The sequence below is a fragment of the Eubalaena glacialis genome, chromosome 9, assembly GCF_028564815.1.
Source record: "Eubalaena glacialis isolate mEubGla1 chromosome 9, mEubGla1.1.hap2.+ XY, whole genome shotgun sequence".
Taxonomy (NCBI): domain Eukaryota; kingdom Metazoa; phylum Chordata; class Mammalia; order Artiodactyla; family Balaenidae; genus Eubalaena; species Eubalaena glacialis.
Window position 1 is genome coordinate 74502924 of NC_083724.1, and position 23958 is coordinate 74526881.

Sequence of the window (23958 nt, forward strand, 5' to 3'; positions counted from 1 at the left end):
TTGTTAGCGATCTGCCCTACCGCGCATATACCACTCTATCTTCAATTTCAGTATAATGAGAGCATAAATCGACTTTCCAGAATCTTGAAGAGCAGCAGAGCATTCAAAAAAACCTCCAGGGAATTACTTGGCTTTTTCTCCAGCCAGAATCTCATGTGTCCCAACAGGGGAATCTCTAAGAATAAAGAGAAATTCAGAAGTGCAAGCTGGACTAAACGTAACTATAGGAGAACAAACAGCAGTTTTGATTCTCTTGACCTTCACCCATTTTACTGCCTCAGTCCTCCGGTGATCTCCAAGGGACAGGGATAGCATGAGTGCCTCCCTTTTCCCCTTTCAGAACCTGGCATGAGAAGGAATGAATTCTGAACCAAGGGAACACTCCGCCCACATAAGTAATGCATGTTTTTTCATCGTTAGTAAAGGTAGCAGTTGACAAGTAGAAAAACTATTGTGTTTTTGAGTGACAAATATAACAGGACAATAACTTCCATTGAGCATTCACTAGTATCTTAAGTGCTTTACTTGTATTTCAGTTAAAACTCACCATTGCCCTGAAGTAGATCTGTTTTACCCCCATTTTACAGTTTATCTGAAAATTTAGTAAATATATCAAGCAGATAGAAGAGAAAGGATTATCTTCCAGGCAGTCTGCCTTCTGGGCCCATGCCCTCAACCTTTATGCTCTGTCACTGTGATGGATATATCCACTGGGTGCTATGGGAGCCTATAGGAAAAATCCTAATCCAGCAAGATGGAGCCTGCAGGAAGCAGCTGGAGGAGGGTCTTATGCAGCAGGTGAAGTGCTTAGATTTAGTGAGGGGGCAGCATGGTGTGGTTAAGTTTAACATCTCTGGAGGCAGGCTAGCTATCTTCTACCCTGGCTTCACCATTTACTCACAACAGCACCATGGACACATTTCTGCCTCTCGGTACCTTAAATGCTCAATTTCCCCATCTACAGAATAGATATAAAGGTACTTATCTCACATTATTTCTGTGAGGGCTAAATGAGAAAGTTAATGTAAAGTATTTGGTACATAATTCAGTGCTCAATAAATGGTAGCAAAATTATTGGAGGTTAACCATGAGTTGGCTACTTGAAACATAGGAAGAGGAGGGAGACAGTAGGGAGAGTGTTACCCCTACCATCAGGCAGGACTGGCATGCTCTTTCTCTTTATCTGTCCCTTAATATTGTATGTTTGTCTGTAAAAAGGAGACGATAACTTGGGCTTAATTTAAAGAATAAATAGTTGAAAATTTGTCTAAGGTGAAAGAGACATGAGTTTATTTGTATGTTGGGAAAAGAGAAAGTAGAGATGGAGATATTAAATACGATGTCTGCCCTCTGAGGGTCCACACGATGTGGTTTCCAGCCATGGGGAGAAAATAAATGTAATTTATAAAGGAACAGGTTGGTTCCTTTATAAATGACTGAGACATACAGTCAAAGTGAAGACTGCTGTTGAAGACATCAACGATTATGTAGATTTATGGGGAAAATGATTCATTGATAATTTGTGAAGAAAGACACAAGTTTTGGAATCAGGTCACATAGCATTTTAATTTCATCATTCCTTATCAACTGCGTGACATTGAATAAGTTACTCATCTTTTATGAGTTTTACTTTGTTTTATTGACTATTAATTATATGAAATATACTCACAAATAGGAATGTAAAACATATATTTACATTTTGAAAAGGAAAATAACCAAGCACTGGCATGTATTCATTAACCTTTTAGAAAACACTTGTACGTATATCCCCCCCCCTCCACTTTGCAGCTCCCTCCTTCCAACCCTTCCCCCCCAGAAGTAATGTTGTATTTTTGTGTAATTCCCCTGGTTTTTTTTCTTTATAGTTCTAGCCTATATGTATGATTCCTTAACAGTACAGTATAGTTTTGCTTTGGTTCAATGAAAATCATGTTGACTTCTTGTTCTGTGGCTTGCTTCTTTTGCTTAATATTATGTTTTTCAGATTGCTGTGTTGACTATATAACTTCAGTTCATTTATTTTCTATGTTGTATGGGCTCAATGGAATGAATATACCACAATTTATTTATTATTTGTGCATTCTACTGTCGATGGGCAGTTCCACCACCCACACCTTATGTGTGTCTCTTAGAAAAAAATCTGCTTTGTACATTCCTGCATTAGCAGGTAGATATGTACCTAGGAGTAGACTCGCTGGATGATATGATGTGTGTATCCATAACTTCATTAGTTAATCAGTACCTGACTCTTTCCAAAATAGATATACCAATTTATACTCCCACTAGCAGTGGGACTTCCCATTTCTTTTATTTGATCGTTTTTATTGCCAGTCATTATATTTTTACCAATCTGGTAGGTTTGTAATCTTATCACATTATGGTTGTCATTTGCATTTTCTTAATTATTAAAGTGGTTGACTATCTTATCATATGACTGTTGGCCATATGAGCCTTGCCTTTGTGAAAATTCTATTCAAGACTCCCAGCAGTTGTTATTTTAATTGGTTCTGGGTACTAGATCTTAATTGATTGTATGTGTTGCACATATCTTAGCTCAGTATGTAGCATGTTATGTCACTCATTTACAGTATCTCTTGAGGAACAGGCATTCTTATTTTTAATATATTCAAATTTATCAATGTTTTCTTGTATGGTTAGTATTTTGTGGGCCTTATTTAAGAAAATTTTTCCTACTCCAAAGTAAGATATTTTTCTATATTCTAAATTTTTTTGGTTTTTCCCTTATTGTTATTTTCTCAATCTACCATGAACTGATTTCCGCGTATGGTGTGAGGTCCAGGGTATGTGGTAACAATGAAAATGTGTTGCTCAGATCTCCTGCCCTGGGGAGTGTAATTAAGGGAGGACACACTGAATCTACTGCATTTGTGCTGAGGACACACTTCCTAATGAATTAGCATGGCAGGGATACTAGAACATGCCCATTCCAATGAGATAGTGAACACCTCTTATTTGTGACTTTGGCTCAAGGGCACCTCATTGACTTGGCCAAACTTTTAAAAAAATTGAACTGCAGGCTGGGATTCTTCCTACCAGATCTACCTTCCTTTCTCTGCCCTCCCAGGAGTCAGACCTTCATCACAGCCTAGTGTCTCTCTCTATTTTCCCAACCAGTTTCCCTTTTTCATTCCTAGTGTTTCTCCGTATAAATCTCTTATATGGCAAATCTTTATTTGGTTTTTAGAGAATCTATTTTTATTTTGTTGTAACTTTTTCATGTATGTAACCAGTTGTCTCTATATTTGAGCTTCAGTTTTCTTATCTGCTAAATGGGATTAAAATCTACCCAAATGATTGCTCTGAGGATCAGAGAGCAAGAACATTTGTCACAGTGCTTCAAAATGTTAGCCACTATTAATTTATTTCCATTCCTTATGATATTTTTTCAGAATGTGGATGAATTGTAGTTTGATTGTCATGAACTAAGTCTACTCTTAGGTGAGCAATACCCTAGAGTAATTTCTGTGAATTTGGATAAGCCACTTGACCATCCTGAGTCTCTCCTTCACCACTTAGACAGCTAAAAGAAGATAATCTGTTTTGCCTAGCTGATTATTTTAGGTAATTAGTTATCATATTAGACATTTTTAGGTAATTTGTAACTAATTTAATTGGTTAATGCACATGAAAATATTTTTAAGACTGTGAAGAGTTATATAAAACTAAGGGACAATCAGGCATTAATTTGAAACTAACAATTACAAGCCAGTACTATGTACAGTGTCATTTGCTTACATCCTTTACACCTACTTCATGGCTCCATAATGCCAAGCTTAAGTAAACTGTATGCAAGTGAATTTTTCTCAATGATAGGTAAAGGTGGGTAGGTAGATACATAGAGATATTAGTATAATAAATATTTCTTAACTCCATAATGGAAGCTTTACTTGACTATAAGCCTACGATATGTAGCTATACCTTTATGAATTATATGGTGATCAGAAGAAAAGCTCAGATGTGCAGAATATAGTTTTATTTTTCTTGATTTCTGTTCTGATAGTCTGTTTGTTTAGATAGTATACCATAATATCTGATAGTTGCAAACTTTGAAAAATGACATCAAGTACTCAAACTGAATATAACCACATTTCCAATATGTAGGCCTTGCTTAGACTAGAAATAAGAAATATGGAGGAGGACTTTGTTTTCCGACAATTACAGATATTGTGTCAACCTTCAGAGATATGATTCAAAAATTGTTTGTGATTTAATTTTAACTTCTCTATTACATTTAATGTTATGTTTATCTTTGATATTTATATGTATCTCAATATCTTTCTTTATTGAATTCCATTTCTGCAAATATTGCTTCTTAAAAACTTCTCCACGTGAATACAGAGGCAAAGATTTTTCAATATCTGGTTACTGTGTTCAGTGCACCAATCACCTATCTTAAGAAATATTTGACACAAGATTCTAGTTTAGCCAAATAATACAGTGAGTTCCAAAATAATTAGTACAGTGGAATTCTACCAAATTATGATTGCATGTGCATATATATGTCACTGATTCTAAGGTAATTCCTGATTTGGATTTATACAGGCCTGATGAATGATGACCAAGTATACCATCCAATTCAATAATAATTTTTAGAACCCAATATTACCATGGTGATGGTATTTCTAAAAAGTTGTAAGCCTCACCTCCTCTTCAGTAAAATGAATTTTTAATAGAGCGTAATTTATGGTATGAAGATACAATTTGAAAAAGATATATAAATCACTTAGTTTCCTGTTTGAAATTTTAATTTTTTAGTGTGATATTTGCCTCTGAGAAGAAAATTTGTAAGGAAGATGAGGAAATCATAAAACATTTATAATTTCAAAATATACACAAAGCATTGTGATTACCTGGTAAGATTAAAGATACTGGGCGGTGTTCTCAAAGTGTATCCCCTAGAAACATAGATATATGTCATTAGATATATTCCAAGAAGGTGCTCCTCAAAGAAAAGGTTCTGTGGCTAAACAAGTTAGGCAGGTGTTTGCTTTAGCAAAGTTAATCAGTTTTTTTTTTTTAATTACACAGCTTTTCAGAACTCTATGGTAATGCCCATTGTTAATCTTAAATAGGAAGCTCAAGTTTGCAATGATTTCTATACTTGTTTGACTCTAGAACTTTAGTTTCCCTCAGAGATTTTTCTGGTACATGCATTGTCAAATATTGGTATAGGCTTTAAATGCAGTTTGAATTTGGAGAAGGGAGAGGTGACTCTTGGTAAGAAAGTGGGCAAATGATTTTAAGAATTAGTAATTAAATTATGGATTGAATTTGGGAATGGGAGAGAAGGAAGAAAGCATTCTAGGAAATAGTTCAGGAAGCATTATGGGATTGATGGACTCATCAAACCATGAGTAAAGATTTCCTATTGAGGAAAAGTGGGCAGTATATTTGTATCCAAAGTAAATGGACTGTTTGTGGAGTTCTTAACAAGTAGAAAAGAGGATTGGGTTTTATTTTTAATTTTGACTTTCCTGTTTAAGTCTTTAATCCATCTGGAATGGAATTTCATGCATAATGTTAGGTAAGGATACAGCTTCATCTCTACCATAAGGCGAAGCAATTCTTTCAACAATACCGTGCACTGAAATGACCATCTATTCCCCACTTTTGGGTAATACCATTTGTATCATAAAGCATGTTTTCATATATGTATTTCTGTGCTAGTTTGTTCTATTAGTCTGTTTGTCCATCCCTATGCCAATACCTCATAATCTTAATTTCAGTGGTAAGTACATCCACCTTGATCTTCTTCAGGAGTATCTTGGAATACTTTGTACTTTTATCAAGTTCTACAAAAACAAACAATTAAACAAATAAAAATTGAATTTTGATTGAGATTACATTGAATCTATTAATTTTGCAATACTGAACATCATTATGATATTGAATCTCCCATTCATTTACATGGATTCATTACATGGATTGTAATTTGTAACCCTATTTAGGTCTTCTTTAATATCTTTCTATAAAATTTCAGTTTAAATGTTATAATATTCTTCATAATAATCTTATGATTTATTTGATTTATTCCAATGTATTAAATATTTTGATTCCTATTTAAAATAATGTATTTTAAATATACATATTTTTAATGCCCCTGTTAGTGTATAGACAATCAATGATTTTATATGCTAATTTACTATTCAGCAAATTTATAACAATCTATTACTTAAAATAATCAGTACTTTATTTTGAATTTTCTTTGTAGAGAAACATATCATCTGTTAAAATCATAATGTAGTTTTTCTTTACCAATCCAATATTTTCTGTGATGGCTATGATCATTGTTTAACCTATAAGTATCAAGTTTGCTTTTATTAGATTAAAAATATGCCTTTCCAGTCTCAGTTTTCTAAGTGCTTTTGTAATGGATAATAACTTATTTTCTAAAGTTACAGGAAATGTGTTCTAGAATTAATTCAATCTGTCATGATGTAGACATTTTTAAAACTTTCTTGGTTCAGTTTACTATAGTCTAAGATTTTTGTATTTATGATTATAAGGTGGATTGACTTTTAATTTCTACTTCTCCTACAGTTCCTCTAAATTTTTTCATAGGCTACTTCTTAAAATGAGTTGAGAACCACTACTTCTTTTTCTGTAACCTAGAAGAATTTGTATATGATCAGAAGCTTAATGGAACTTACCAATAATGTATTTGAGGCTTAGAGTTTTTCATTATGAGTTCATTGATCAGTTTCTTTAATGGTCATTCAAGTCTCTAAGTCTCTATATTTTTCTGAGTAAAATTTTTTTTGTGATAATCCTTTTCAGGATGTTCCACATCGAAGTTCCCAAATATATTGGCCAAAAAGTTGCTTATGTTATCTTTTTGTTATCTCTTTAATGCTTTCAGAATTTGTAGGTATGTCTCTGATTTCATTACTAATCTATTTTTATGCCTTTTTGTTGTTGTTACTTGATCAAGTTTGTTTGGGTTTTGTCAACATTGTTGTTCTCAGAGGGCTACTTTTGGCTTTGCTCATCTAGTCTATTGATTGTTTTTTCCTAACAGCATTCCATAAATTTTGATATATTTTATTATCTAGTTCTCATTAATTTTTGTTGTTTCATCTTGTTACCATCTAATTCTATCTTCAATGAGATATCTTCTTTGACCCATCAATTATTGGTTTTTAAATTAATCACTTTGTTGTCAGATAGTATCTTCTGTATGATTCCACACCTTGCAAATTTTAAATTTGTTTATTATGTGAGAATACAGTAAATTTTCACCTTTATTGATTGTTTGATTTGTACTTAAAATGATATATATGGTCTACTTGTTGGATCTAATTTCTAGTTTATTGTGTATTAGGTTAAGACTTTTATTTTTCAAGCCTTTAATATCCTATAATAAGTTTTGTCATCCTAAATGATCAGTTACAATCTCTGATTATATTAGTATGTTTTCTATTTGTTTTTACAATTTTGTAAATTTTCCTTTATATATTTGAGTATGTGCTATTGAGTGCATGAAAGTTTAACCATATAAAACTTCCTGAAAAAATTGAACCTTTCATCATTTTATATAGACTCTAGTAATGCTTTCACTTTCAAGATTACTTTCTCTAATATTAATACATAAGTTTGCTCTTGCTTTGTATTTGCTTGGTACATCTTTTTTCACCTTTTTATAGGGGCTCTGCTGATTTCCAGGATTGTCTCTCTATGCAACTCTCTTCTCCAGTATTCTATCCTGAGAACTCTATCCTCCTTTATCCCTCTGAACCCAAAATGACTTTTTAACTCAGGGAGTTTGCCAGGATCCTCCTGACTTTCCTTTTCGTGCATCATGGCTTGGAAACTCTTTCAAGGCAGCAAGCTGGGGTAATTGTAGGGCTCACCTTGTTTGTTTCTCATCTCTCAAGGATCAGTGTCTATTATCATTGGTGTCCCATGCCTGGCTAACTGTTGTTTCATGCATGTTTTATGTTTTTTTGTTGATTCAGGTGAGAGGGTAAATCTAGTCTCTGTTTATTCCATTCTTGTCAGAAGCCAAGTCCTTAGGCTTCTAATTTTCATTTTTATTGTTTTTATAATTGGAAATATTTGGTTCATTTTCAAATTTTCCTAGTAATTTATCTTATTCTTTTGTTTCGTATCCTCTTTTATTTTTAAATATATTAAATACATTGTTTCTATATTCAGGCTATAAATATTCTCTTTTCATTTTCTGGACACCTGCTTATTATGTCGTTCGTCCTTGTGTTTGACAGTTTTACTGAAAACCACATTTCTTTGAACTTAAACTATAAATTTGGATATTTTATATTTGGGAGGAGGTTCACTTTCTCTGGAAAGAATTTTTATAGTAGGTTTTGTAGGTTTTTTTTTTTTCTTTTTACCAATGTTGTATTAATGACCCACTATATGCCCTTGGCTTAAGTTCATATGCAGCTATAGGTTTCCAGCAGCTAGATGCTTCCCCAAAAAAGTGACTGGGTCCCGCTTGTTCTCTGGCTGTAGGCTTTCTCCAGCACTGTAGGAGCTGGCTAGGCCTCAGGGAAACAAAACTCAGTAATGTGAGAGAGTTAATATCCCAGAAAAATCTTCAAATGATAGGGGTGGGAATCAATGGATTGATTCCACATTGTTCCTTCCCTCAACTGAGATCATACTGAGACATATTTCAAAGAGTTTCTTAGGTAACTAGTGTAATAGAGCCTTATTTGTTCAGAATTACTTATTAATGGCATCTTCATTGGCTTTCTCTCTTCTCTGCATTGCTTTTTTCATTTTATCAGTTGTCCTTCCTGGAATCAGCTCCAAATTAAACTACTTGCACCTAATTTTTTAAAATTTGAAGTCTTCATTTTTGCACATGGTGATGTGTTAATCAGCATTCTCCAGAGAAATAGAACCAATAGAATATATGTGTATGGAGAGAGAGAGAAAAAGAGAGAGAGATTCTATATGTAGGATACATGTCTACACCTATATGTCTCTCTGTCTACCTATCTATATATAAAGATTTATTATAGTGATTGGCTCATGTGATTATGGAGTCTGAGAAATCCCATGATCTGCCATCTGTGTGCTAGCTGGAGACCAAGCAGAGCCAGTGGTGTAGTTACAGCCTGAGTCTGAAGTATTGAGAACCAGAAGAACTGATGGTATAAGTTCTAGTTCCTGTCCAAAGGCCTAAAAACCAAGAGATCCGATAAGTAAGTTCCAGTCCAAGTGCAGAAGACCAATACTTGAAAACAGTCAGACAGAGAGGGCAAAGGTTCCCTTTACCCCACCTTTTGTTCTGTTCAGGGTTCCAAGAGATTAGATGAGACCCATCCTTATTGGAGAAAACAATCAATTGATTCAAATGTAAATCTCCTTCAGAAACACCCTCACATCACACCTAGAATAATGTTTAACCAAATATTTGGGCACCCTACAGCCCAGTCAAATTGACACATAAAATTAACTATCAGAGGTAAGAACCTACTATATGGGTTTTTTTTTTTTTTCCATTTAGGATGGTGGAAAGAGTCTTATTGCACCTTTACAATAAGAGGTAAACTGCAGATACCCTATTAAACTGCTCAACTTGAATGAACCTGAGTCTTGTTTATCTCTCAAGTTCTATAAGGAACTGAAAAGTGAAGATCATATTTATGAGGTTTAGCTATGATCTCAAGACAAGGGCTAACTTTAGCACACAGCTTTCTTTCTGGGTTCCCTTCTTGGCTTAGTTTGTTTGTTTGTTTGTTAAATAATCTTTTGTTCTTGCCAACTTAGAAATTCATTTTCAAACACATATGTGTGTGTGTTTGCAATATGTGTGTATTTGTGTGTGTGTGTGTATGTGTGTGTGTGTCTAGTGTGGTCAGTAATGTACCTAGTGTGGCATACTAATGGACATGGCAAATCACAGCTTTTTCATATTAAATCAAATGATGTTCTTCTTCTTTAAAATTATTTTTGTATACACCAGCTTCAATTTTTATTTAAATTCACCTAAAATACACTCTATTGAATTTTTAAACAGTAAATTGTAGAAAACAGCCAACTCTCTCTAGAACTGATAGTAATGTTTTCTCAAGGATTTACATATATATGATCTTTATGGTAGATATCCTGTAGAGATTGTATTAGTCTTTGGTTCCTTTTGTTACTTTATCATGCAGAAAAGTTCCATTAAGAATTTATTGGGGTAGTGAGTTGAAATTCACCGTGCAACAATTTTTAGAGAACTAGAAATGTGCAAAATTGGCCAATTTTCATGATATTTAAATATATGCTAATGTGCAGTTTATTTGGACTTTATTCATTTTGTTGAACATGTTTTATACCTTAGGATTCATTTTATGAAATGTAAAATGCATGCAAATGTATGCCTCATCAAAATGCTGGTCAGATTTTTGCTTTTGATTTTATCTGTTGCTTTAGATGCCAATTTTCCCTAATGTATATTCGATATCAGTAGTGTGGCTTATGACTATTTGAAAATTCAAAATAAATTATCCTGACCTCAAAGTGAAATCCACCCTGCTCAATAATGAAATAATTGTTTGATATCATCCAGTGACATCATGGGGTTTTATTAATTTATTTATTTATTCAGCAAATATGTATTGATCACCTATTATCTCAAGGCACAAAGGATATAATAGTGACACGTTAAAGAGAGATAGTGTCCACTTTCAGGAAGTTTACAGTACAGTAAATGAGGCTTTTAGCTCAATAAATAGAATTAACAGTAAGCAATTGCACATTTTGATAAATTCAGTGAAGAAAAATCAAGGTCATCCCAAGAAACTGCATCAGAAATACCTGGCTTGGATGCAGGATCAGGGTGTTCTCTCTTGCAGTGATGCTAAGACATGAAGGACAGGACGTATCAGTAAAAATTCAGGGCAAGAGTGGTCCTATAGGAGGGAAGAATAGGAGACAAAGAAGAGCTTTGTTGAAAGAGGGCAAGGTGGTATTCGGGAGAGTGACCTAGAGTGAAACTCATGTGAGCAGAGACCAGATCAATTCAGTTCTTTAGGTGATGTTAAATATTTGAGATTTATCCAAAGTAAAGTGGACAGCAAACTGTTTTAGGGTTTTAAACTTGGAAATTGCATGATAAAATTTTTGCTTCTAAAATTTATTTTGGTTGCTTTGTGGAGAATGGATTAAAGAAGATAACAGTGGAAAAAGGGCACCAGTTAGAAATGTAAAAAAAGCAGACCCAACAGGCTCATGGACTCAATACCTAATCTTACCATCCTACAGAGGCAGTTTAATCCACTGTTTCTATGCTGTTAAATTTTAACTATATTCCTAATATCTGTGATGTTCTCCAAGTTATAACAATATATAAAAGACGTTACTTATATACAAACCACTTTGTAAAGAAGGGAAAGTTGATGGCAAATACAAAGGTTGTCCTTTGGAGTGCCACTGTGGGGAGAGTGAGAAAATGACCCAGGAAGCCAGAGTAAACGGAAACTTATAACATGGGGGTTGGAGGGAAGTTGATGGAAAAGAAGTCTAGGTACCATGGTAAAGACAGATTACTTTATTTCCAAGTCCCCCTTTCTTTTTCTAAGTATATAAATATGCAAAAATAATGGAGACATCTCATTTCCCTCAATTTTTTGTCAACTCCATAAAATATCTTAATAAACATAAACTCTATTGTTCTGCTTTGTGTCCTGCCTGATCAAGTTACTGCTACAAAAAGTGAGAGGGGAACCCTTAATTCTATTAACATACTACTTATAATACTGCCATCTCAGATATCTAAGGTAATATGAAAACATGGTTTTGGGGAACCTGAAAATGGAGAATTTATAGATTTTAAATCCTTCATCTTTGTGAGTTGTAAGCTTCTACCCCTTCCCAATAATCCTTTTGTTTGACTTAAAGTAATCAAATCAACTGACTTTTATACTTGGCAAAGTTCATTAAACTTTTAAATATCTGCTTCCTCAACTAAACTCAATAATTGTTTGCCTTGAAAAAATGTGGAAAACTAAGTATACTCTTACCATACAATCTAGCAATTGCACTCCTTGGTATTTATCCAAAGGAGTTGAAAACTTATTTCTATACAAAGCCTTCACAGGGATATTTATAGCAGTTTTATTCATAATTGCCAAAACTTGGAAGCAACCAAGATGTCCTTCGGTAGGTGAATGGATAAATAAACTGTGGTACATCCAGATAATGGAATATTATTCAGTGCTGAAAAGAAGCTATCAAGCCAAGAAAATATATGGAAGAAACTTAAATGCGTATTAGTAAGTGAAAGAAGCTAATGTGAAAAGGCTACATACTTCATGATTTTAACTATCTGGCATTCTGGAAAAGGCAAAAGTATGGAGACAGTAAAAAGATCAATGGTTGCTGGGGGTTGGGTGGAGGAAGGATAAATAGGTGAAGCACAGAGGATTTTTAGGACAATGAAAATACTCTATATGATACCGTATTGGTGGATACATGTCATACATTTGTCCAAACCCATAGAATGTACAGCACCAAGGGTGAACCATAATGTAAACTATAGACTTTGGGTGATTATGATGTGTCACTCTAGGTTTATCAGTTGTAACAGATATACCACTGTGGTGGGGATGTTGGTAAATGGCATGCTATGCTTGTGTGGAGACAGGGTGTATATTGGAAATATCTGTTCCTCTCAATTTTGCTGTGAATCTTAAGCTGATCTAACAAAATGAAGTCTTAATTTTAAAAAAATGTGGACAGATGAATCATGCTCTGGAAAAAGTTTATTCTAAAAGGAAATTAAGATAATTTTAATTAGCCTGGTTATTGATATATTATTATAATTTCTGATATGCAACTAGCTTTTAAAATTCTTATATAAAATGTTACTTTCTGATTTAAAATTCAAGGACTTTCATAGACAGCCCTCTTGTGAAGGATGCAGCTCTTTGGGCCACATGCCTTTTATTTTTAGATATTTTTTCATTAATTCAGTACCTATTTATTATGAACCTACTACAGAGATGGTTCAAGGTTCTGGATACATCAGTGAACAAAGCAGATAAAACCCCTTGACCTCATAGGGAGATATGATAAAAGTGGTTTTTGTTTATTTCTTTTTAAAATTAATTTGAGATTCCCTATAAAGTGTCACCACACTATTTTCTAAACCAAGATATTGAATACCTCCGATAGTTCAAAGGGAATATCATTAATAATTACTCTGAGACAATGGGTAAGAACAGGGATGGATGGTAGCCCTATTATAAAGAATATTGGTTCATAGTATTGGAAGGAAGACTGTCCAAAGATTATGAACCAGTTACAAAAATATACATACTGAAAAAAAAAAAGGTCATCTGAGGATTCTTACAGCTTTCTGAAGAACTTGATGCATGTACCATTTATATTTGATTTCCAATGCAAGGAAACATTTTTATAAGGGATGCTTCAATTCAAACAACCACTAGAATGTGGCTTAGCCAGGGCTAGGGGCTATAATGCAATATACTCCCTTGAGGTTCTTCTTCAGAAATGGGAGACTGTTGTTCAGAATCACTGTGTTGCTTAATATTCCCAAACAGCCTTCACTTTTTTTTCCCTCTGAAAAGTGTTAGGGATTTTTTGAAAATTGGTTTATATGATCAAAGTCTATCCACTCTCAAAGGTGTCTTCAATAAATTATCAAAGATCTTCCCTGCAGTTTCTTTAGGATATATGGGGTTTTTCCCACCACAATTACTTTAGTTGAGTTTTCTGTTTCAAAGAGAGCAAGTAAGAAAGAGACAGTGAAAATGTGTAAGTTATTTGGGTTTCTTCCAATATATGATTGCATTTTATTTAGGCAGACTAGGCATGTAACAACTTGGGATGTGTTTTGTTGTTGTTATTGTTGTTTTGCGTTCGGTGGGTGGCAGGGAGATAGGGTTGTTTATTTAATTGGAAAGGAAAATTCATCTTATTTTAATTGAAAAACCTAATTAAATTTCTTTGGAATCATAATTTACACTGCAGTAGCAGTGTTACACAGTAGTGTTTCTTACTGCCATATTTTAGCCCTTGTATTCCTTTCTGCAATCTGATAATTTATTAGTAGAAATTGATCTGGAAGAGAGAACAGGGCAAAATCTTGCACCATTAGATTCACTAGTTAAAATTTTAATTTAGTGCTGATGTTCAAAATACCAGTGAGTTATCTCCCTGACACCATCAAGGAGCGTCATTTGAGTGATGCACTTTATTGGTCTAGTTTACTATATTCCACTAGTTTAGGTTTTCTTCCTTCTTATTGATTTATTTAAAGCCATAGGATCATAATTAATAGAAGCAGCAAAATGAGCCTTCAGCAAATTAATTATAATTATGCCATGCATATAAATAATAATCTGGTTGATAAATTTATAATGGTGGAAACTATTATGTGGATTAAAATGATAAAGGCGGTTTTAGCAGGGAATTGGGAAGGATATATAACTTAAAGATTCTCGTAAGCTGTGCTTTAGTCTAATTCGGTTCCCAGGTGTGATTCAAGTTTTGATATGAAGCTATTTATTTTGAGTTCAATTGTCATAAACACTAAGTTACAGATGTTATGTGGTGCCATTGTGTAATATTTCATCAGTGAACTGTTCCAAAATATTGTGCTTTTGGAATTATTCATTTTAGCAAAGTTTGCCAAAAATATTAAACTAGACTTTCAAAAATCTTTTATATATGAAGTACTGTTTGTAATAAAGTGAGCAGACATTATTTATTTTATACACTAAATTTAATGATAAGATAGTAGTATAAGTGCATGGGGGGATACCCTTCGTATTTCTTGGTAGCAATCTTTAGTCCATGATTGAGTTAATAAGTTAATCCATTTTTATGACAAATTTTGCATAATGTTATTGTAAGAAAATATTCTAGGGAGTTGATTGTCTTTTGTCCTTCTCATCAACATGGTAGTTATAGTTTTGTAAAGACGGTCATGGTCACGTATATTCAGTGCTCTAAATTACCTTCTTACATCCTCTCCACATTGGGTTCCAAAGCTGGCCATATCTCCAATGGGGATGATTAAATTCCAACTTAGGTTTGAGCAGGGAATTCCTATCTGAGACAACAGGGGAAAGTCAGTACTAGAGAAGTAAGCTATAGCAGAGTCCACTAATGAGAACTGAGATTTACTTGGGAGAGATTTAAAATGCATGCTAAATTTAAAGAATTCAAAGTCAGAGTCATAGAGGTTAAAGAAACAGGAATCAAGAGCTAAGAAGGAATCAATGCTATCAAATAATTTTAGGGAGATGTGAGTATATATGTGTGTGTGTGTGTGTGTGTGTGTGTATGGGGACTGGGTATTGAATGGGTACAGGGAGTTAATTGTTTATTAATCACATACAAGCTGTCTTATCATAAATGTTTCTCGAACTTGGCTTCACATTAGAATCACCTGGAGAGCTTTTAAAAAATTACTAATGCTGGAATCCCATGCAAGATAAATTTTATCATGGTCTCTGGATATGAGCATAGGTATGAATAATTCTTAAAAAGCAGATATTTTTATTTTGAAGCCAAAATAAAAAGATCCTGCTTTATGATGGTTATATGCAGAGAGGTTTGGAGTAAGAATCCTGCTTCCTTAATGTTTTGCTCTTATAATTTATGTTAACATGAGCCAAAGGAAGTGAAGGGTTGATAGCAGTATCTAGATGAATACTGCATAAAGGAAACTACATGCTGCTCTTATAACTATTTATAGAAATAGTTATTTTTCACCTGGTGCATCACATATTTTTCCTGTCCACTTGGTAGACCACTTGGTAGGTTATACAGGTTATGGAAGGAAACAAGTTTTTTGGATGAGTGAAAAGGCTAGTGTGTTTATGTTTTCAGGTGCAGTCAACTAATTTTGAAAAAGCTGTGGCAGTCGCAAAGCAGAATGATTGTATGCATGTGTGGGTATGTCCTGAGTGGTTTGCTCAAATGATCTCCATCATGGTCCTGTCTTTGAACTAATTTGTATCTTTTCTTCATGTTTATATTTATTGGTATATGTGCTTTAGAAGAACAGGCATAAATTTTGTAACGTGTCTGGGTTAAGGCTACAGAAAAACACAGTGTACACATTTAAGTGACTATTGGTAATTAGCTTAATATTTATACCAAGATTTTTTACAATCTGTAAAGTATAGGTTATGAGCTTTACTGAAAATATTACAGTGATTAAGTACTATATGTAACTCATTTAACACAGTACTTCACAAAGTAGGGGATTAAAAAATGTGAGTGTTCTCCCTTCCCTCCCATACTCTTTCCATTTTCCAGAAAGTTTTAAGTTTATTATGGAAATCTACCTACTATAAGATGGGCAAATAGGAATTCAAATGAAATATATGAGGCAAATATGCTAGCGATAAGAATTTATTTAGTTCCGTGAGTTAGTATTACATACAACTCTGAGCTTCCTGGCATCCAGGACAAAAATAGAAACGGATTTTGATTTTATTAACAGTAAGAGGATGCAAATCAGTTCTACAGAAAACGTTTTCTCCCCTGATACGATGTTCTAAAAAGATATCACTCAAGGTCTTTTTTCACAGGGAACATTGAATAATGTAAATGGATAATGCCTTCAAAAATGATTTTATAGCTGATGCAGAAGCCATCTGCATATGGCTGTTCCTTGCATCAACCCTCAATAAAACCCAAGGGCATGACTTTAAAGGGTAGCAGCTTGATCATTATTACATTTTTATGGATGACTCAAACATCCTTCTCTATTGTTGTACAAAAGAAAAGTCAAATGAAAGATCATCTGGCTTAGGGTATAATTCAAAATATTCCTCAATTATAGAATTCATCCCATGCTTATAATTTTTATGGAACTCCTCTGTACATAAGTGTGTGTACTTTATCTCTCATGTATTTCAGAAAATTAAAATGGAATACTCTGTAATATATCTGTGCTCCAGGGCCCATGCTATTATAACAGAAACAATGATGACCTTGGTCTACAAAGATAACCAGTTATACAATATACTAAATTACAGATATGTTAAAATTGTATTTAAGAAAAAAACCCGAAGACTAGCAAAGTAAACAAAGTCACAACTCAATGTTTATTTTGACTGTCAAATTGCATGAAATGCATCTGTAAATGTGTAGACCTTCAGAAAATTTAAGTCATTGATAGATAGTTGTCACTGGGAGAAGGCAGTGAGGTAAGATACATTTCCCTTTACTTGCTTTTTAAAAAGTTTTTATTTTTGTATGTTTGTAACGTATTTCTTCCTGAATGCAATTTCCAGTTGCAGAATTTATGGTGTTTATAAATGTGACACCATAAATTGTAACAAGGGCATTTCAGATCTGTGCTCATCCATATAGAATGGCACATATTAGAACACTTGTTACTATAATATTCAGATGTAGCATCAGGGCAGTGTAAAACATTTAGATTATTCTGAATTATCAAGACAATGATTCAGATGTTCCATGACTTTTATTCATAGTAAAACTGGAAGAAAAACAGATGAATCACTCAAATTATGAATGAATTATGAATTATGAATTTCTCAAATCATTAAATTCTTGGAATAATTTATATAATTTCTCTGAGGCCACATAACTAGTTAGTGGTAGAATCAAGAATTCAATTTTTTTCTCCTTGTTTATTACCCCAGAAGGCCTCCATTTGATGGATTGGTATCATATGGACATGTTTCTAAAATGTTGCTTTCAGACCTGAAGATTTGATTTCTTTTTTTAAAAATTTATGTATAGTTAAATTACAATATTAGTTTCAGGTGTACAGCATAGTGATTCAGTATTTTTATAGTTTATACTCCATTAAAGGTTATAACACAATAATGGATGTAATTCCCTGTGCTATACAATATATGCTTGTTTTTCATATATTTTATACATAGTAGTTTGTACCTCTTAATCCCATACCCTTAATGTGCCTCTTCTCCCTACCCTGTCTCCACTGGTAACCTCTAGTTTGTTTTCTATATCTGTGAGTCTGTTTTTCTTTTGCTGTCTATGTTCATTTGTATTATTTTGTAGATTCCACATTTAAGTGATATCATACAATATTTGCCTTTCTCTGGCTTATTTCACTAAGCATAGTATTCTCTAGGTCCATCCACATTGCTGAATTTAGAAGAAAGGCTTTCAGTTTTTCACCATTGAGCATGATGTTAGCTGTGGGTTTGTCATAAATGGCCTTTATTATGTTGAGACATGAGAGTTTTTATCATGACTGGTTATTGAATTTTGTCAAATGCTTTTTCTGTACCTATTGAGATGATCATGTAATTTTTATCCTTCCTTTTGTAAATGTAGTGAATTACATTGATTGATTTGTAAATACTGAGCCATCCTTGTGTCCCTGGAATATATCAGACTTGATCATTGTGTATGATCCTTTTCATATACTGTTGCATTCACTTTACTAATATTTTTTTGTGAATTTTTGATATAAATTCATCAAAGATATTGGCGTGTAATTTTCTTTTTTCGTGTTCTCTTTGTCTGGTTTTGGTATCAAGGTAATGCTGGCATCGTAGAATGAATTTGGGAGTATTTCATTCTCTTCGATTATTTTATGTTTGATAGAATTCCCTTGGTCAAGTTGTCCAGTCCTGGACTTTTGTTTGCTGGGAGTTTTTTCTTTCTTTTTTTTTTTTGAATTCGATTTCTACTTGTTTTAAACTGGTAGTCATTTAAGTTCAAACACATTCTAAAAGATCTACATTTTTACTCTTTTCCCCCACATTTTGTGTTTTTGATGTCATATTTTAAGTTTTCATGCCTCTCCCTTAACAGTTTATTGTAGTTATAATTGCATTTACAAATTTTTGTTTTTTAATCTTTGTACTTGCTTATTTAAGTGGTTGATTGTCAGTCCTTACTATAATTTGCCTTTACTAGTGGGGTTTTCCCTTTCCTACAGATTCTTTCTTCTTTCCACTTAGAGAAAACCCTTTAACATTTCTCTTAAGGTACGTTTACTATTGAGGAACATTTTTAGTTTTTGCTTGTCTGAGAAGTTCTTTCTCTCTCCTTCTAGTTTAAATGATACTATTGCTGGGTAGAGTATCCTAGGTTGCAGGTTTTCCCCTTTCACCACTTTGAATATATCATGCCACTCCTTTCCAGCCTGCAAATTCTCTGCAAATAAATCAGCTCATAGCCTTATGGGGATTTCCTTGTATATGACTCTTTGTTTTTCTCTTGCTACTTTTAGAATTATCTTTTTATCTTTAACATTTGCCATTTCAGTTATGATGTGTCTTGGTATGGGTCAGTTTGAGTTCATCTTGTTTTGGACTCTCTGTACTTCCTATACCTGGAAATCCGGTTTTTTTCTTCAGGTTTGGGAAGATTTAAGCTATAATTTCATCAAATATGTTTTCGATCCCCTTCTCTCTCTCTCTCTCTCTTCTCTTTCTGGGACCCCTATAATGTGATGTTGGTACCCATAATGTTATCCATTAGATCTCTTAAATTGTTTTCATTTTTAAAATTTGTTTTTCTTTTTGCTGTTCTGATTAGGTGATTTCCATTGTTCTATCTTCCAGATCACTCATGCCTTCTTCTGTATCACTTAGTCTGCTATTCATTCCTTCTAGTGTGTGTTTTATTTCAGCTATTTCTGATTGGGCCTTTTAAAAATTATTTTCTAGTCCCTGGTTAAAGTGTCTACTGTGTACATCAGTTCTTCAGTTAACATTTTTATTACCAGTGCTTTGAATTCTTTATCTGGTAATTTATTTATTGTTTCATTATCTATTTTTTCAGGGTTTTTCTCTTACTCTTTCAAGTGAGAGTAGTTTCCCTGCCTTTTCATTTTGCTTAATTTTCTCTGCCTCTATGAATTTAGGTGAAACAGTTATTTACTGTGATCTTGAAAGGGTGATCTTATGTGGGAGCGTCCTTATACAGACTGTGTGTGCCCAATGCCTTTGTTGAGAGAGTTGGATTTGATGTGGCCTCAAGTCACATCTTTCCTCAGGGTCTGCTGACAGCTCTCTCTTTGGTAGGGGATGGAGCTGGAGATAGAGGGGCTAGAGCTGGCCCCAGGTGTGAGGCAAGACTTCCCTTCTGCTCAGTGGCTGTCACTGTTCTATTGGGGGGTGGGGTCTGATCCCAAGTTGCTGGAGCAGAAGCCCTGAGGGTTGAGCCCAAGCTGGCTCTGTTCCCTTTAAATGTATGCTTTTCCCTCTTCCTATACTGGGACTCTGGCCCCAGAGGAGGGACTCTTGAAGCAACATTTTTTGGCCATTCAGAAAAAAAATTAATAATAATGAACATAAAATATCAACTGCTAATGATCAGGGTTATCTGATTTCAATCTAAGAAATCATGTTTAAATAGTATTCAAATATGTCTAGCGTTTCAGGTGTGAAGATGGTATTGTAGGCAGCAGTTTCCCTACTTTTTGAAATCTTCATACACACAATTGTTTAATCACATTGTCAGGATATTTTGTTGGGTATTAAAATTTCAAATGACAGTTGGACGGGTACGATTTTGGGGTACATTTTAACTGTTAGAATCCCCAGTTGCTGAAGTGGGCTGTCGGCCTGTGTCAGCCACAGATTGCGTTCTGATGCGCTGCCTGTGCATGTGCCCACGGCTCCGCTCACTCCAAGCCTCGGGTGCAAGTCCCCTTTGTTTCCTACAAGCTGATTGCTGCCCCCAGCCTCCACTGCCCTCATCCTGTTGTAAAATCACTCTGCAGGGCAGGCAGGGACTGCATTACTCTCAGTGTGTGTCTGGGGGTAAGCGGTGGTGGAGGGGCCGCCATCAGAAACCTGGGCTCCTTCCGAGGTGCTGCTTGAGGAAGTGCCAACAGTGGCCACCACCGCCTCACTCAGGCTCCACCCCAGGACCAGGTCGCCTCTACTTCCCACGGTCGAGTCTTTTTACTGGTCTTAGCTGCCCCAGATCCAGTGCCACACTATGACTTGGAGTAAGTGAAGCTGGATTGTTCATTTGGCTCCGGGTGGGGCACAGGACAAGGCGGTCACGGAAATCACTAATGCAGACCTCCCTCCAACCTGCCTTGGGGGTAAGCCTGCACAGGTGAGCGCCCACTTCTCCTGAGTAAAGTCCAGGCTTCCCATGGCCCTTTTATTAGTCCCAGAGGTCTTCCAGCTAGCCAAGGGGGCTTGTCTCTCCCACGTAGGACACCAGGACTGGGACATCCAGTCTGGCTTGAACTGCTCACTCCCTTGGGTGGGTGTCCTCGCATGTAATCTAGGCTTATGGATTCTAAGAGGGAAAGTGTACCTTAAAATTCTTCTAGTCCTTCAGGAAGAAAAAGACAAATGCCGTATGCTATCACTTAATACGTGGAACCTAAAATATGACACAAATGAACTTATCTATGAAACAGAAAAAGACTCACAGATACAGAGAACAGACTTGTAGTTGCCAAGGTGAGGGAGTGATGTATAGGGAGTTTTGGATTAGCTGATGCAAACTATTATGTATAGAATGGATAAACAATAAGGTCCGATTTATAGCACAGGGAAGTATAGTCAATATCCTGTAATAAGCCATAATGGAAAAGAATATGAAAAAGAATATATATAGATGCATAACAGAATCACTTTTCTGTACAGCAGAAATTAACACAACATTGTAAATCAACTATACTTCAATAAAATAAATTTTAAAAAAACACAAAAATTGTTCTAGTCCAACTGTTATTGCAATTTCAATACTCAACAAAATATCCTTACAATGTAATTAAACAGTTGTATGCATGAAGACTTCAAAAAGTAGGGAAACTTCTACCTACAGTATCATCTTCACACCTGAAACTCTACACATATTTGAATACTAGTTAAACATGCTTTCTTATTTTGAAACTGAAATCAAATAGCACTGATCATTAGTAGTTGATATTCTGTGTTCATTTTTATTAATTTTTTTCTGAATATCCAAGAAAAATATGCACATTTTAGAAAAGTACATTTATAATCCTATCTTCTGGAGAAAACCATTGTTAATATTTTGGCATGTTTCATTCCATTATTTTTTCTATGTACTTTTTTATTGTTTATATATTATATAATCTTAGAATCATTATTTTTTTAGTTAACATGGATTGTATTAAGGATTTTATTATGTAAAACATAATTTTTCATTGTTTGAATTTGTTCTATTGCTGTACAGTGAATTGTTTATTTTTGTTATCGTAAATTCACTAAGAATATATTATGTGCATAAATATTTATCTATCGTACAAGTTATAATTTTAAAATAGCCCCTGTGCTTACTAATTAGCAGATCAAGACTCTGAGTATTTTTAGGGCTCTTGATTTATACTTACAAATTGCTTTCCATGAAGGTTGTAGCAACTTGTTACCGCCTTATCAGTATGTCTGAGTGAGTGTGCCACGCTTACCTTTAACTTTGTCAAAAAATAATAATTGCTTAATGAAGAACATTTAATTCCAAATCACAGTTTTTCTTAAAAATTAACTTGTGTCTTATTTTTTTTATAAAATTAGAAAAATAATTCAGTGGCAGAAATAGCCAGATCCACTGCGCTAATTTTAACAGATAAATAACTAGAAATACAAAGAGGTTAAATAGTTTACTATCTGTCATAAAGATGGCAAGGGACAGAACTAGGATTAAAATTTAGACCTGTTTATTCCTAGGCCCTTGCAACTAAAGAAAACATGTCCTGAATTTCAATTCTATTTATGAACCAATATTTGTAAACCTGCATATTGAATAAATTTTATCTGGACTGGATATAGTAAAAAGGTTTGGATGGGTTAGCATTATTAAAACAAAAAGAACATGGAGACGGGTATGGAAAAATTGCTGTAATGGCAATGTGTATATTAAGTATTAACAGAGCCATTTAAATATGCATACAATATTGGAATGATGGCAACGATTGGGAGGAAGTGAATATTTTGTATACACGGGGGAAAACAAATACCAGCGGCCTAAAGAATCTATAGCCTCAGGTGAAGCAGTCTGTTTTTTGGTAAGATAATTTGCAAAATATAAATATGTTGTTATAGAAGTATATAAATTATCATAATAGTACCTACATGAGTAAATATATTACAAAATTATTTTTGTACTTAGTGACTTTTAATTTGTAATAAACTTTAAAGTTATCGTATTTATATATATATATATGTATATTTTCTCACTTGATTCTTCCAGACAACCCTCTTATGTACCTGTTATATAGATCAGATGACTATATCAGAAACTCAGGGAGGATAGATGGCTACATAGCACAGTATCCTTTCAATTAGTGAGATATTAAAAAATGGAGTAAATCTTTTACTCCTTTGGAATATCGGTCTTATTTTTTCTATTTTAGGAAATACTTCCTGCTGTTCTTGGCTTCAGTGGCTTAGCATACAGTGTTGCCATTAGCTGACTCAAGGTGTCATTTTACTTAAAAGTTTCCAAGTTTGAGACATCCCATCCATTTAGATATGTTAAGGTACCAGGATGAAGGTTTGTTTTATAATTTATGCATCACAAATATATTGAGTGCCTACTCTTTGTATGACCCTCCAGCACTTTTTAAGAAAATGACAAATGATGTTCAAAATATAGCTCCTACTCAAATAACTGATCAGCATATTACAGTAGATCAGAGCATTCAATTTGTAAATAGGAATTTGGAGCTGTGTGCCTAGCTTTGTGTATAAATATTTAAGTGAATCTATATAAGACATTGTATCTCTCTGAGCCTTTATAGTTGTCATATATATCTTACATTCTATACTATATATGCTATATCTATCTGTACTAAATATGGTATCTATTATATATTACATTAGTATATAATTAAATATATCTTATATAATGTTTATGCATTTATTTATCTCTATATAAGATATATATAAAAATATCTATAGATATTTATATCTCTATAAATATATTCTATATCTAAATATTAGGTATGTCTATATATGCATTTATGTATATGTGCATTTATCACATTATAAATATTATATT